At 43.1% G+C, this 17013-nt stretch overlaps 1 protein-coding gene across 3 annotated transcripts in view; it reads right to left on the reverse strand.

Moving 5' to 3' along the window:
• LOC138683425 (tyrosine-protein kinase Fer-like) overlaps positions 1 to 17013 on the reverse strand; it is a 219998-nt gene that overhangs the window by 52202 nt on the left and 150783 nt on the right. The window lies entirely within an intron of this gene.

Genomic DNA, 17013 nt, shown 5'->3' on the forward strand with positions numbered 1-17013 from the left:
CTATCCTGGGCCTTGGAAAGCAAGTCTTGTGGTGACATGGCACCCCAGAAAGAATTGAGTCAGACAACGGGACTCACTTCCAAAACAACCTCATAAACACCTGGGCCAAAGAACATGGCATTGAGTGGGTATATCACATCCCCTATCATGCATCAGCCTCTGGGAAAATCAAACAATACAATGGACTGCTGAAAACTACGAGAGCAATGGGGGGTGGGACTTTCAAACTTTGGGATATACATTTAGCAAAGCCACCTGGTTGGTTAATACTAGAGGATCTGCCAGTCAGGCTGGCCCCGCCCAACCAAGACTTCCACATACTGTAGAAAGAGATTAAGTCCTTGTAGTGCGCATGAAGAGTATGTTAGGGAAGACAGTCTGTGTTAGTCCTGCCTCAGGCAGAGACAAACCCATTCGTGGGATTGCTTTTGCTCAAGGACCTGGGTGCACTTGGTGGGTGATGCAGAAGGATGGGGAAGTTTGATGTGTACCTCGAGGAAATTTGATTTTGGGAGAGAATAGCCAGTGAATTAGGCTGTATTATGTTAACTGCTAAATAACCTGCCAATGTATGTCATTGTATCTATAGTGTCTATATGCCATATCAAGGGTATTACTGTAAGAATTACCCAAATGACTGAAGGATGGACTTTGAAACCGAGCCAAGTACAACAGTAATGAAACTTGAAGTGGCGCCCAGCGATTTCCTGAAGATCAACATCTTCGACCTGCAGACCAAGGGCGTGGGTTGCACTAAATGTACCAGCCACAAGCTCCAGAGGCAACATGCAACAATCCAACACCTCACACCATCTCTCCTATCATGAAGGACTGTTACAACAGATGGAACCCCATAGTCATGGACTAAATAAAATTGATAGACACATTAGAGGGATGGCCCATAGACTAAGAGAATGCTATTTGTGTGTGGGGGTTGTCCATATATATATATATCTCAAAGACAGGGAAAATAGTGGTGATGATTAATTGGAAAATGTAAGATCTGGGCATGAGGGTATAGAAGAAGGGGTGGATAATGTCCTGGGTTCAGCTGGGATAGAGTTAATTTTCACAGGAACCTGGGAGGGGGCACAGCCAGAACAGCTGACCTGAACTAGCCAAGGAGCTATTCCATACCATGTGACATCATGCTCAGTATATATATGGGGAGTGGGCTGGGGGGTGCTCTCTCGGCTTTCGGTGGGGGAAGTGGTGGAATGTCGGGTTCCGGGTGGTGAGCAGTTGCACTGTGCATCACTCGTTTTGTATATTCTTTTATTAGTACTATTGTTGTTGTTGTAACTTTTCTTTTTGTGTTGTCCCAGTAAATTGTCCTTATCTCAACCCTCGAGGTTCCGTTTTGTTTTCTTTTCTCCTTTGTGATTCTCCTCCCCATCCCTCCGGAGGGGGGCGGGGAGGAGTGAGCGAGTGGCTGCATGGTGCTTTGTTACCAGCTGGGCTGAAACCACGACAAATTAAAAATAGCTCTTCAGCCTCTCTCTACCTAGAAAGTACTTGTTGAAAAACTTTGTATTGGGTTTGTGTGGCAAGGTTTTGGTAGCGGGGGGGTTACAGGGGTGGCTTCAGTGAGAAGCTGCTAGAAGCTTCCCCTATGTACCATGGAATTAATGCCAGCTGGCTCCAAGACAGACCTGGCACTAGCCAATGCCGAGCCAATCAGCGATACTGGTAATGCCTCCGTGATAACATATTTAAGAAGGGAAAAAAGATGTGGCAGGCACAGAAACTGCAGCTGGAGAGAAGAGTGAGAACATGTAAGAGAAACAACCCTGCAGACACCAAGGTCAGTGAAGAAGGAGGGGGAGGAGGTGCTCCAGGCACCGGAGCAGAGATTCCCCAGCAGCCCGTGGTGAAGACCCTGGTGAGGCAGGCTGTCCCCCTGCAGCCCATGGAGGTCCATGGTGGAGCAGATATCCACCTGCAGCCCGTGGAGGACCCCACACCGGAGCAGGTGGGTGCCGAAGGAGGCTGTGACCCCGTGGGAAGCCCGCGCTGGAGCAGGTTCCTGGCAGGACCTGTGGATCTGTGAAGAGAGGAGCCCACGCTGGAGCAGGTTTTCTGGCAGGACTTGTGACCCCGTGGGGGACCCACGCTGGAGCAGTGTGCTCCTGAAGGACTGCACACCATGGAAGGGACCCATGCTGGAGCAGTTTGTGAAGATCTGCAGCCCATGGGAAGGACCCATGTTGGAGAAGTTTGTGGAGGACTGTCTCCCATGGGAGGGACCCCACGCTGGAGCAGGGGAAGAGTGTGATGAGTCCTGCCCCTGAAGAGGATGAAGCGACAGAGATAACGTGTGATAAACTGACCCCAACCCCCATTCCCTATCCCTCTGCATCCCTGGGGTGGGCTAGGTAGAGAATTCGGGAGTGAAGTTGTGCCTGGGAAGAAGGGTGGGGTGGCGGGAAGGTTTTTTAAGATTTGGTTTTATTTCTCATTACCCTACTGTATTGGGTCTGGCTGAGATGGAGTTAATACTCCCCATAGCAGCCCTCATAGCACTGTGCTCTGCATCAGTAGCTAGAAAGGTGTTGATAGCACACCAGTGTTTTGGCTACAGCTGAGCAATGCTGGCACAGCATCAAGGCTGTCTCTCCAACATTTTTGCCCCCCCCCCTCAATGGCAGGCTGGGGCAGGGCAAAATCTTGGGAGGGGACATAACCAGGACAGCTGACCTAAACCAACCAAACAGATATTCCATACCATATGACGTCAGCTCAGATATAAAAGCTAAGTAAAGGGAGACGGAAGGGGGGGGCATTTTGTCTTCTGGAGCAACCACTACGCGTACTGAAGCCCTGCTTCCCGAGAAGTGGCTAGACATCGCCTGCTGATGGGAAGTAGAGAATAACATCATTTGTTTTTTCTTTGCTTTCGCGCGCGCAACCTTTGCTATCACTTTATTAAACTGTCCTTATCTTGACCCACGAGCCTTTTGTTATATTTTCTCCCCCCCGTCCAGCTGAGGAGGGGGAGTGATAGAGCGGCTTTGGTGGGCACCTGGCATCCAACCAGGGTCAACCCACTACAGTCCTTTTTTGGCGCCCAACGTGGGGCACGACAACGGCAGTTTTGCATTAAGCGTTCTATAGCTAGTTATTAAGTGGCAAGCTCCTGTGCAGGTCACGGAGCTTGTTAGCTGCTTGCTTATCTCTAGCTTGCTGAGTTTGGGAACATGTTAATGCAAATAATGTCTATGTGCTTTGTCCTGGCACTGATGGCTTTGCTGTGTTGTGGGAGCTATCTTGTGGAGGAGATGAGGGAACACATCTCCCTCTCCCTACCAGGCATTGATGTGAATGGTTTTATTATGCAGGCTCCCGAGGTCCTTGTTCACCCTTATGTAAGCTGTTTAATACTAATAATTAATACTGGTGGCATATTATGGGTATTGTGGAATCTGGTCTCGTCCTGGTATAAGAGAAGGCAAGTTTTAGGTGAGGCAATACTGAAATGTGCCCTCAAGTGACCGGTGCCTGGGTGGCAGGGTATATGGAAGGATTTGGGCAGATTCCTAGGACGGTTATCACCTCCCATAATCTGGGATTTTACATCTGAACAGGCAAGTAACCCTGGCAAACTGACACGCCACCTGATAGAAGGGTGCCTTGCCTATCCCAATGAAAACCAGCAGCTTCTCGCACTGTACTGGGGCCTGGCCTATGCCTACTGAGCCATAGTTCAACACTCTCAGAGGACCATGGTTGAGGCAGGGACCCAGACTGCATCTGAGGACACCATGCTCGAGATAGGGACCCAAACAACAACAACTACAGTAATTGCCCCAGTAGTGAAAAGGAAGCAGTGGACAAGGAGATCAACGGGTCCATACCATCGATTAGTGAGAGAAGAAGAAGAAGAGGAAAGGCTTGATCTAGAAGCTGGTCCTTCGGTAAGGAAATTGGAGGAAGGAGTGAGGGAACTTAAACAGGAAGCGGAAACTACCCGGTCCCTGACCTCCTCAGAACTTCGGGACTTGCGGAAAGATTACAGCCGCCAGCCAGGTGAGCGGATTGCTGCCTGGCTGCTCCGATGCTGGGATAATGGGGCTGATAGTCAGCAACTGGAAGGCAAGGAAGCCCAACAGCTGGGATCCCTCGCTAGAAACCGGGGAATTGAAAGAGGAATTGGAAAAGAGGCAGCAGTTTGCAGTCTCTGGAGCTGGCTTCTCTCAAGTGTGAGGGCAAGATATCCATTCAAGGAAGATCTTGTGAATTCCTCAGAAAAGTGGACTACCGCAGATGAAGGCATCCAGTACCTGAGAGAGTTAGCAGTGGTGGAAGTCATCTACAGTGATCTAGATGATGAGGAGGTCTCCAAAGATCCAGAGGATGTCCTGTGCACACGGGCCATGTGGCGAAAGGTGATTCAAGGTGCCCCAGCATCGTATTCTAACAGCTTGGCAGCAATGTATTGTCCAGATATGGAAACACCAACTGTGGAGAAAGTGTCGTCTTGGCTCCAAAACTTTGAGGAAAATCTCTGTGTTTCCTCATCCCTACAGGACAGTGCCTTGGCTGTTAGGGATGCTCCAAGAAATCAGTCCTCTCCTGCCCCAGTCAGAGGGAAAGGGAGCCCAAGGCGTATGCCACGTGGTACACTCTGGTTCTTCCTGCGTGACCAAGGGGAGGACATGAGGAAGTGGAATGGTGAACCCACCTTTAAGCTGGAAGCCCGTGTACATGAACTGAGAGGGAAGACAGCTGTTAAGAAGGGGTCACCCAAGAAGAAGGCTGTCAGCGTAGTTGCTGTAGAGGCCCAAGAAAGCAATCAGCGATCCTCCAGGCATAGAAGAACTGCAACCACCTCCCTTGATTCTGGTGAGGGGACTTCTGGTCTGGCACCGCAAGGGTCAGACAGTGAATACTCTGATGAGGAACAGCAATAGAGGGTCCCTGCCTTCAGCCAGGAGAAGGAAAGGGATGACCGGCTATACTGGACTGTGTGGATTCGATGGCCTGGCACATCAGACCCACAGAAGTATAAGGCTTTGGTAGACACTGGTGCACAGTGTACGCTGGTGCCATCAGGGTACAGGGGCACAGAACCCATCTGGATCTCTGGAGTGACAGGGGGATGCCAAGAATTGACTATACTGGAGGCTGAAGTGAGCTTGACAGGGGACAAGTGGGAAAAGCACCCCATTGTGACCGGCCCAGAGGCCCCTTGTATCCTTGGCATAGACTACCTCAAGAGAGGGTACTTCAAGGACCCGAAGGGGTACCGATGGGCTTTTGGTGTAGCCACTGTAAATGCAGAGAAGATCAAACAGCTATCTACTCTGCCTGGCCTCTCGGAAGATCCCTTCATTGGGGGATTGTTGCAAGTTGAAGAACAGCAGGTGCCAATCGCTACCAGGACAGTGCACCGTCGGCAATATCGGACAAACCGAGACTCCCTGGCTCCCATCCATGAGCTGATTCATCACCTAGAGAGCCAAGGAGTCATCAGCAAGACTCATTCACCTTTTAATAGTCCTATATGGCCAGTGCAAAAGTCTGATGGAGGGTGGAGGTTAACAGTAGATTATCGCGGCCTGAATGAAGTGACACCGCCACTGAGTGCTGCTGTACCAGACATGTTAGAGCTCCAATATGAACTGGCATCAAAGGCAGCCACGTGGTATGCTACAATTGATATTGCCAATGCATTTTTCTCCATTCCTTTGGCAGCAGAGTGCAGGCCACAGTTTGCTTTCACATGGAGAGGCGTCCAATACACCTGGAATCGACTGCCCCAGGGGTGGAAGCACAGTCCTACCATTTGTCACGGATTAATCCAAACAGCACTGGAACAAGGCAAAGCCCCTGAACATTTACAATACATAGATGACATCATCGTGTGGGGCAATGAGGCAGAAGAAGTGTTTGAGAAGGGGAAAAGAATAATTCAGATTCTTCTGAAAGCTGGTTTCGCCATAAAGAAAAGCAAGGTCAAGGGACCTGCACAGGAGATTCAGTTCTTGGGAATAAAATGGCAGGATGGACGCCATCATGTCCCTATGGATGTGGTTAACAAGATAGCATCTATGTCTCCACCAGCTAACAAGAAAGAAACACAAGCTTTCCTAGGCCTTGTGGGGTTCTGGAGAATGCATATTCCAGGTTACAGTCAGCTTGTGAGCCCTCTCTATCGAGTAACGCGGAAAAAGAACTAGTTTGAATGGGGCCCTGAACAACAACAAGCCTTTGAGCATATCAGACAAGAAATAGCTCGTGCAGTAGCTCTTGGGCCTGTCCCAAGAGCGGCTTTGGTGGGCACCTGGCATCCAACCAGGGTCAACCCACTACACCTACTCTGGTTGATTGGCAATAAATTAAGTTAATTTTCCCTAAGTTGAGTCTGTTTTGCCTGTGACGGTAATTGGTTGAGTAATCTCTCTCTGTCCTTATCTTAACCAACGAGCCCTTTGTTATATTTTCTCTCCCCTGTCCAGCTGAGGTGGGGGGAGTGATAGAGCAGCTTTGGTGGGCACCTGGCCTCCAGACAGGGTCAACACACCACAACCTTTTTCCTCTAAATCATGGAGAGACCAACTTTATAGTCCTACAAGGAATGATGGAATTTTCTGCTGAAAGAGGCTCCCGTGAGAGGAGCCCCTGAAAAAGGATGGAAAGTTGTGTGAGCAGTACAGCCTGACTTATACAGAAAGTAGGCAGACTGCAGAAAAATAGTTTCAGCCAATGATTATCTTCCTACATTTGAGCTAGTTACACTATATATAAACAGTTATGGTTGGACTTGATGATCTTAAAGGTCTTCTCCAACCTAAATGATTCTATGATTCTATGATTATAAAAGTAAAATTTAATGCTAAAATGTGAAAATATTTAGAATATGTTTTCCTGAATTTTATATGCATATCAGACATAAACTGTTTTAGAGATTCATGTCACTACATAGTACATGAACTTTAAACTAAGATACTAACTTAGCGTGCCTGCTTTTGTTTAGACACAGATTACAATGCAGCACTGTGCTGCCAAAAGTTTAAATGCTCCAGATGATAGTGCATGTTTACTTATTGGGATCTTCATGTTATTTGTAAAGGAAATAGGCTGAGCAAGAAAAATTTTCCACCAGAAGATTAAAATGCTTAATGAATTACCAGGAATTATACAACTCAGTAGTTTAAATGTTGAGGAAGTAAGCAAACTGGAACTGTATTAACAGAAGAACAACTTTTTCATTGTTATTTACATAAATGAAAGATACAGTAAATATAAGGAGAGTTCATAAAGGGAAGAGAAACCAAATGAAATGCTAGTTTGTTGAGCTGATCCCTGAGCAGTACAGCAGAAGTTTATCAACAGCATCATTTCAAATCACCAGTTTAAAATCAATAATTTTGTCATGGTTTCAGCTGGGATAGAGTTAATTGTCTTCCTAGTAGCTGGTATAGTGCTATGTTTTTGAGTTCAGTATGCGAAGAATGTTGATAACTGATGTTTTCAGTTGTTGCTAAGTTTTATGTTTAGTCTAAAGTCAAGGATTTTTCAGCTTCTCATGCCCAGCCAGCGAGAAAGCTGGAGGGGCACAAGAAGTTGGCACAGGACACAGCCAGGGCACGTGACCCAAAGTGGCCAACAGGGTATTCCATACCATGTGACGTCCCATCTAGTATATAAACTGGGGGGAGTGGGGGCAGGGGATCGCCGCTCAGGGACTAGCTGGGTGTCAGTCAGTGAGTGGTGAGCAATTGCATTGTGCATCACTTGTATATTCCAATCCTTTTATTATTGCTGTTGTCATTTTATTAGTGTTATCATTATCATTATTAGTTTCTTCTGTTCTGTTAAACTGTTCTTATCTCAACCCACAAGTTTTACTTTTCTTCCCGATTTTCTCCCCCATCCCACTGGGTGGGGGTGTGTGGAATGATTGCTGGAGGTGACTTATCGATATGACACCCCCCCTTCAAAGGAAGGTGAACCTCCAGGGAAGAATACAGTGGACACGTAAAGAATCGGTTCCATGGTAGTTCCCTAAGCAACATAACCTGCAACCTTAATTGTTAGCAACACCAGGGGAGCTTGGTGTGCTGACTCTGAAAAGTAACATGGAGGGTGGAGTGGAGTGGAGACACTGCGGCCAGGCTCTGTGATTGCAGGGATAGGGAACTGGAACGATAAGAACAAGAACAGTTGGTCCCTGCATTGAATCCACTGAAGCAAGGAGATAAAATAATGGGGGTTCTGTCAACCTAATGCCCTACTTTTGATTTATATCAAACGTGCCCAGTACTGGGGTACTGACATGTAACATCATGTTCTCTGGGTGAACTTTACTCGTTATAATACCAAAACACACCTCCATCCCAAAAGCTATCTACCTCCAAGGTGCAACCACCCCCCCACGGAGCATGCGCTCTGAATTTTTTCTAGCATATACCTTTAAAAGCAAAGCAAGAAAACTTTATACCAATCAAAGTAAAGGTATGTATGACTAGAGTCACTCAAGCTCCACGTAAAAAGAAAAATAGTATAAAAAGACCCAAAAAGAGGAAGACTGTTAGGGAAGATACCATCATAGACAAGTCAGGAGGACATTGCTGACTTCTGGAATCAGTCAACGGGCTGAACGTCTCTTCCCCTCCCATAGGGACGCCTATTGGGTGATATTTGAACACTTGGATGTACCGAGTGCTTCCCTGGGAAACTTGGAAATCTCTATATATGAGTCGCTTTCTTTTTTGATTTCGCACGCTGTATTCAATATTTGCACGTGCTTTGCAGACAGTGTATTTATCACCAGCAATCCAAAAGAACCTGTACTGTTGTTTTAATAAACTGCGCTGCTCATTAATCTAGTCATGATAGTTCGGTAACGCAACCAAACTCCCTGAGTCTGGTAATTCTCATGCGTTGAACGCGGCTAAGCCGAGAGTGGAGTGTGCTATAAGTGCATCCGTCATCGTGATAGTTACGTGACCAGACTTATAGCGCTGAATTGGACATTACTCAGAAACTAAACCTAGCCGCCCCCAGCTCCCCTGACATTTGAGGATAAGCTGGAATGCAAGGGGGTTTATTTTCTGCCAAATGCCTTTACCCTTTAATGCAACAGGGGGAAGTGAATGAGCGGCTGCATGGTACTTAGTTGCTGGCTGGGGTTAAACCATGACAAATTTCCATTAAGATATTCTATGTACATTTATTTTTAAAACCTGAAACCTGGTCTATGATACTCCAGTCTATTGCTATATGGCAAACAGAATGAAATGGTACAGTGTTTACTTGCTTCTCTCTTTTCCTAGATGACAACAGTCGAAGAGCACCATGTTAATTATTATAGGGTTGGAATTACCACACTTCAAAATGCACGCAATAGTGTGAAAACTACTAAAAATAATTTTCTGGAGCATTGCAAAGCTCTGACATATTCACATTTTCTAACTCTGGTTAAAATAAATGTTAAGTTCCATAATGTAGTTTTAATAGCCACTGATGAATTAAGGTTCTTGTTCAGAAAGACTACCTCAATAGCATCACTCCCTGCACAGAAACAGACTGAAGACTCCAAACGCCTTGGTACAACATTAGCAGAGCATCAGCACACACTGCAGCCTTTAGACAGCTGCAGTGTTCCTTTGTTGCACTAGAAGCAGAGTGCCAAGTGGTGTGGAGAGGGGAGCAGCACCATTGTTTTGGCAACAGTCAACACTTCCTTGTTTTGCTTAGCAACAACTAGGAGTCCCAAGAGCTGCTCTCCAAATCTATTTTTTTTGGAAAGAGTTAGCAGAGAGATCCTCAGCCACCCACAATAGGGCTAGGAGAAGGAGGGCTTCTGCAGCCTTCTTGTATACTTGCCGCAAGTCTGTGTCATTTCTCCACGTAAATGTAATGTTTTTGTAATAGTTCTTCCATTAATAGTTATGATTAATAGACCAAATTGAAAATAATCAACAACCTGTGTAAAAACCGCAATGTTATAACTGCATGGTATCTTTATAATCTAATAAAGTCAGAGGAAATCCTGTTTTAGTGAAAAAAAGTTATTAGGTAAGAGGTGATATAGAAATTTTCATAAAGGATATGCATAGTAAGAAATGAAAGCTCAGTACATGGTACTGCAATGTGGCAATCAAATTCAAAATTTGACTAAAAATTATTTCAAAGGTATGAGAGTGAATAAATTTGGGGGGCTTTTTTTTTTTAAACAACATACCTATATTAAGTGGCCAACAGAAAGTAACAGTTCTTTCATTGAAGTTCACATTTGCAGTTTTGAGTTTAAACAGAATGGAATTTTTTTAAAATATTCATATTGTAAAAAACATTATGCTTTGAAACATTGTTTTATATAAAACAGAGACATCATCTTATGAATAATTAAAATTTAAGCCTTATTTATTACATTTATGTGCTGTTTCAACCATACCACTCACAATAATTCTCTGAAAGAATTATTGGCTGAAGCATGATCAACTATTATTATTAACCACCAGCAGTATAGAATGTTTTGATTCAGTAATAAATGATTAAATGTTTTCTAGCTATGAAAAAAAGGTACAGAAAAGGAACTTTGCATGATCATTTAATTTTTTACATACATTGCTGAATGAATCATAAAAAGCTAATTAATAATGACAATAACTGTACACAGAAGTATACAGACAGAAAAGACTGAAATTTTCTGAGGATCTGCAACTTAAGTTTGTATAATACTTCTCCAAAGAAAAAAACCCATAAATTCAATCATAAATTTAATATTTCTTTCACTACTGCTTTCTTTTATAAAGTCCTTAATAATCCCTCAGGAAATTTTATGAATTATGGGAGTGGATATCATCTTTTAAGAAATTACAGCTTGCACAATAAACCTTAATGAGTTTATGTAGGTAATAGAAAGGCAAACTCATTGCAAGGAAATGTAGTCTTTCTTCATAGTCATTACCAGCACAGAAAATTACAGAAACTACAATAAAGATCTTGAGTATTGCAATACCAACTTTTAAACACTTGCTGCCCCAGGAGGAAAAGTAGTATTCAAAGAAACACATTGTGCTTGAGGACAATAAGGTACTTTAGAACAGAACTAAAACAGCCATTCTACTGAGAACTGAACTGCTTGGAGCTAGCCAAAATGAGACACTAGGCACAGACATGTATTTAGCTCCTATCCTCTACAAGATTTAGATACAGAAATCAAGCAGGGAAGTTCCATCTCCTTAGGAAGGAGACCTGCTCAACTTTGGAGTTCAAACCATCACCTCCTATTTCCCAAGAGAGTTAGATCCCTACCAATATACTAAACTGAACAGGATCTACACTAAACTGAATAGGAACATATTATTCGTGTAGCAACTGAACCACTAACCCAGGGAGAAATAAAAGATTCAGAGTAAGTAAAAAAGAAGCAGTAGCAATATGAATAATGACATGGAAGAACTGGACCGAAGAGCTTGATTATCTCACCATGAAATACAAAAAAAGAAGCAGTAGTAATTTGAATAAATATATGGAAGAACTAGACCACAGAACTTGATCATCTCACTATTGAATAAGTCTTCTTTAATTCAAGATATGAGAGACTTCCAGAACATTAACTCTAGTGACTGAAAGGAAAGCTTGAGTAAGGAATATACCTTGATTGCTGTTTGTACCCATCTTCTCATATGCATGGTGTGTATAAGGAAAATAATTGATTTGAATCTGATACCAACTTTATGCTATATCTGGCAGATGCATAGTTGAAGGCTATTGCTGATAACTTCAGTGAAAAACTGGCACTGGGAATGTTTATTAATTAATTACTTTTAAGATTCAAACTTTTATTATAGCATACTCCTAATAATTCACCTTGAATTTTGTTTACATTATTTTAAAAAATAATCTGGTTCTTAATTTTTTTGTAAACCCCTTCCACAGGGGAAAAATCAATTTACTTCTCAAGTAAAACAGTGAAACTGTGTACAAAACACTGTCAATGCGCAAAGTAATTAACAGAAAAATAAAAAAAATATTTCTTCTAGTTTCAATTAGAATCATATATGTTTTACTTGTAGATACAGCTGGAACAAAATTTTCATACAGAAATAATATTTTCAAAACTTAACTGTCCCTTTGATTTTAAGAGGTTTTACTGACTATCAAATGATAAAAACAGAGAAAAAACAGAACATAACTGCTTCTATCAATATTAAAATATTTTATCCAATAATAATTTGAATTATTTTCATTAAGACAAGATGGTGGGTAAGGAGAGGGGAAAATAAAACAAACAACAAATATATTCAAATTCTCTGAACCACATACCTGCATCTTTTCTCCTGTATTGCCACAGGGTTGGTTTGGAAACTAAAAATAAATTATGGACAAATGCATTCAACATATGCAATCAAATACGGGAAAAGAAGATCGGTCATAAACGCTCATTGAACCAACTGAGATTATCACATGTCTATGCTAATCTTCTTGTACTGGGTCTGGTTGGGATGGAGCTAACTTTCTTCATAGTAGTCTGTATGTTGCTGTGTTTTAGATTTGTGACTAAAACAGTGTTGATAACATACCAGAGTTTGGCTATTGCTGAAGTGCTTGCACAGTGTCAAGGCCTTCTCTCTTTCTCACTCTGCCCCCTCAGAGAGTAGGCTGGGGTGAGCAAGAGGTTGGGAGGGGACGCAACCGGGACAGCTGACGCAAACTGACCAAAGAGATATTCCATACTATATAACATCATGTTCAGCAATAAAAGCTGGGGGGGTGAGTTTTTCCAAGGTAGCTGTTGCTTGGAGATTGGCTGGGCATTGGTCTGCTGGTGGGAGGTGGTGAATGACTGCCTTTGCATCACTTGCTTTTTTCTCTTTTTTCCTTCACTTATTAAACTGTCTTTATCTCAACCAATGAGTTTTTCTTGCTTTTGCTCTTCTTATTCTCTCCCCCATCCTGCTGCAAGGGAGTCACCAAGCGACTGAGTGGGGGCTTAGCTGCTGGCATGGCTTGAGAGGTTGGAGATAAAGACAAATTTGATCAGAGTGCGCTAGACTGAATTTATAGTTGTTAGACCTGTTTATCTGTTAATTGCTGTTGCTGTTTGCAATGTTGACTTGTTTGTTCATGACACTGGTTTATTTGTTCCCTCACCTGCTCCATGGTATGCTCCTGCTCTTGCTGTGCATCAAAATCCAGGGCTTGTTAATGGCTGCTTTTGGCTTTTGCTGTTTGCTATGCTGTTTATCACTTTGTTTTGCTTTGCCTGGGAGAGCTATGACAAAAGCACCTCCCCCTTTTTCTCTGGGGTAGATGTTTCCTGCCTTGTTACAATGGTCTTCAATTTCTTGAACATTCCAGAATGCTGATTTCAGCTTTTCCTAAGGTTAACCAACTAGTTGGGAATGCCATACAGGGATGTGCCCTGAAGTAGCCTGATCGTGGGTGGCAAGGTGCGTGGGAGAATTTGAGCAGGTGCCTAGACCAGTTTTCACCTCCAGTGGTGTGGGACTTCACTCCCCAACAGGCGTGGAATCCTGTTGAAGTAGCAGAACACTTGAAGAAAGGATGCCTTATCTATACCAGAGATACAACTTCTTGCACTGTGCTGGGGCCTGGCCTACGCCTCAGCCTGTGTCTGTATAGATGAGAGGGTCTCTGGATCTGACACCTTACAAACAAACAAAATCTGTGGCTAAGCCAGAGACCCAAGCATCAACTATAACAGTTGCTCCTATATTCAAGAAGAAACAATGGAAGTGGAAGTCAACTTGGTTAGTGAGGGATGAAGAAGCTCCTCCTGAAAGGGAACAGGAGGAATAATCAGAAGATGCAGCCTGTTCTGCAGCAGAAGAGCCGCAAGAACAAGAGAGGAAAGAGACAGAAATCATAAGCAAGTCAGAAACCACCGGGTCCCTATCCCTGAGTGAGCTGCGAGATATATGGAAAGGTTACAGCCATCATCCAGGCCAGAAAATTATCACCTGGTTGCTCCAATGCTGGATTATTGGGGCCAACAGTCAGAAATTAGAGAGTAATGATGCCTGGCAGCTGGGAACCATCATTAGGCACTTGGAAATCGACAAAGGAATCAGAAGAAGGGCAACTATCCACAGCCTCTGGAGGAAGCTCCTTTCAAGCATGAAGGCAAGGTATCCCCTCAAGGAAGATCTTGTAAACTACCAAGGGAAGTACTCTATCGCAGAGGAAGGTGTCCAGTATCTGAGGGAATTAGCAGTGGTGGAGGTGATCTACAGCAACCTGGACAACAACCAGGCCTCCAAAGATCTGGATGATGTCCAGTGCATACGGTCCATGTGGTGGAAGGTGTATGGAATGTACCAATGTCATACACCAGCACCCTAGCAATAATAGATTGGACAGATTGAGGCACCAAATGTGGATAGACTGGCCTGCCAGCTCCAGCAATTCAAAGAGGATCTCTCTTCCTCCCCAACCCTACAGGCCTATGTCTCAGCTATCTTGACTGTCCCAACAGGTCTTCCTCCTCACCCATACAGGCTGGCATCTCAGCTATAAAGTGTTGCATGGAGTCTGTCTTTCCCTGATCAAGGGAAAGGGAACCATGAGCCCACACCATGTGCCACCCTGTGGTTTTATCTGCATGACCACAGGGAGAACATGAAGTGAGACAGTGCACCTACCTCAAACCTAGAAGCTCACATGCAGTGTGAGGAAAAATAGTGGGCAAAAAAAGGCTCCATTGGTGAAAATAACCCACGATTTGAGTTGTACAATGCCATAGTTGTATGATGCCATAGATGTATGTCAGAAGTACTACAGCAGGAGCCATCCAAACCAATGGAGGATGAACCTCATAAGGAACTGAGCAAGTGCAGCAGTGATGCAACCTGAGCTGGTTTCAGCTTCCAGCAATCCAGCACAACACACCATCTTTCCTGTCCTGAATGACCATCACAACAGATGGAGCTCAAGTCATGGACTAAATGAATGGAATGGACATTTGAATGGGGATGGCCCTATAGACTAAGGGAATGATATCTGTGCATATGTCAAAGGACAGGGAAGGGTGTGGTGGTGGTTGATGAGAATGTATTGAATACTGTAGGACCTGAACATGATGCAAATGGTATGGAATAAGGGGTGGAGATTGTACTGGGTGAGGCTAAGATGGAGTTAATTTTCTTCATAACAGCCTGTATGTTGCCTTGTTTTAGATTTGTGGCTAAAACCAGTGTTGATAACACACTAATGTTTTAGCTATTTCTGAACAGTGCTTGCACAGTGTCAAGGCCTTCTCTCTTTCTCACTCTGCCCCCTCAGGGAGTAGGCTGGGGTGGGCAAGAGACTGGGAGGGGACACAGCTGGGACAGCTGATCTGAACTGACCAAATAGATATTCCATACCATATAACGTCATGCTCAGCAATAAAACTGGAAGAGGGGTGGTGGAAGGAAGACTTCTTATAAAGTAGTTGTTGCTTGGAGACTGGCTGGGCATTGGTTTGCTGGTGGGAGGTGGTGAGTGATTGCCTTTGCATCACTTGCTTTTTCTCCTTCACTTACTAAACTGTCTTTATTGACCCATGAGACTATCACTGATAATGATAACTGAGATTATCATCACATCTCTATGCTAATTTTGTGTTTCTAATTAAAAGAAAAAAAATGGAACCTTCTAAACAATAGCATGTTTTAAAAATGAAAAGCAAGAAACAATCTGTCAAACTAATTAAATGGAGATGAAATAACTGCATACTTTTGTATATCTTCAACCACTCCTTTTATTTGTTTTAATAACATCTATTCATGCAGCTTTCCTTATTTAAGCCCACTGATTTCTGCTTTTTAATCAGCACAAAGAGAGAGCAAAAAACTAGTGATTTCTGGAATCTAGATGAGATGAAAATGCAGATCAAAGAATCATTCATGTACATTAAGCATTCTAAGCCTGAAAAATTTAAACTTTATATCTGCACCTACTAAAACACCATAGAACACATGAAAATAGAAAACAGAGAGCAGATTAGTTGTTGCACTGTCTCAACTGCTGAAAGACTAAGCAAAAGCATGACTGAATTGGCAATTTAAAAAAGCCAGTTCAAATTTAAATGTAACTTTAAAATATAGAAACTGAGTGTAGCCAGTGCACTATAACTAAAAAGTGGCATTAAAATAATTTTAATAAGCTGCTGAGCAGTCTTTAGTTTCACATTAACAGCAAATCAAATGCACATGCTACTATAAATAAGTCACCTAAATTACTAAAAAAAAAAAAACCACAACAAAAAAAACCCTACACAAGGGTTCCAAACAGATCTTTAAAACAACAGATAGGAGTACTGCATAGCATAGTAGCAAAACAATTTATTTTTTTATTGCAACCTACACAATAGAAACCATTTCTAATTAAGTATTATTTAAGATCATTTTTTCTTGGCCAAAACAGTAATCAAAGCCTTTTGACTTTTAATTAAAAAAAAAATAAAATTCTGCTGCTTAGTCTATTTTGTCTCTAATTTTCTTACCTTTTTTGTTTTCTCTAAAAGAACTACTTTTAGTTCATGAATTTTCTGACAAACAAGTGTTTCTTGTTCTTTTAAAATGTTTTTTTCTTTTTTCATAATGCTAAACCTTCTTCCTACTATAAATTAAATTGTTCCATTCTAATCTATGTGGTCTCAACATTAAACTTATCCATGACTAGATTGCATCATTGTTTTACCTGACCCATAAAGGAGGGACCAAGGGCTCCCGTATTCCTTGTACAGACCATACAGTCGCACCTTCGATGCTCAAGTAAGGAGGGGCTGAAACTCTAATAGGGTTGAGTCCTGTACACCTAAGAGCTTTCTTAGAAAGCACTAGAGTTTGACTTTTCCCTGGTAGCCTGGCGCTCTCTAATATATTTGCAGCATAGCACCAGAGTGCTGAACCCATTAGTTTGCAATAGGTTCAAAGTACCCAGCAAGTAATAAACATTCTGTGCTTCTGTGGCAGACATATCCAAGGTTTCTAGACAAAAGGATATCCAACCATTCCCCAGGGGCAAATGTTCAAGCTCCTCAACATTTCAAAC

The sequence above is a fragment of the Haliaeetus albicilla genome, chromosome W (genome assembly GCF_947461875.1).
Source record: "Haliaeetus albicilla chromosome W, bHalAlb1.1, whole genome shotgun sequence".
Taxonomy (NCBI): domain Eukaryota; kingdom Metazoa; phylum Chordata; class Aves; order Accipitriformes; family Accipitridae; genus Haliaeetus; species Haliaeetus albicilla.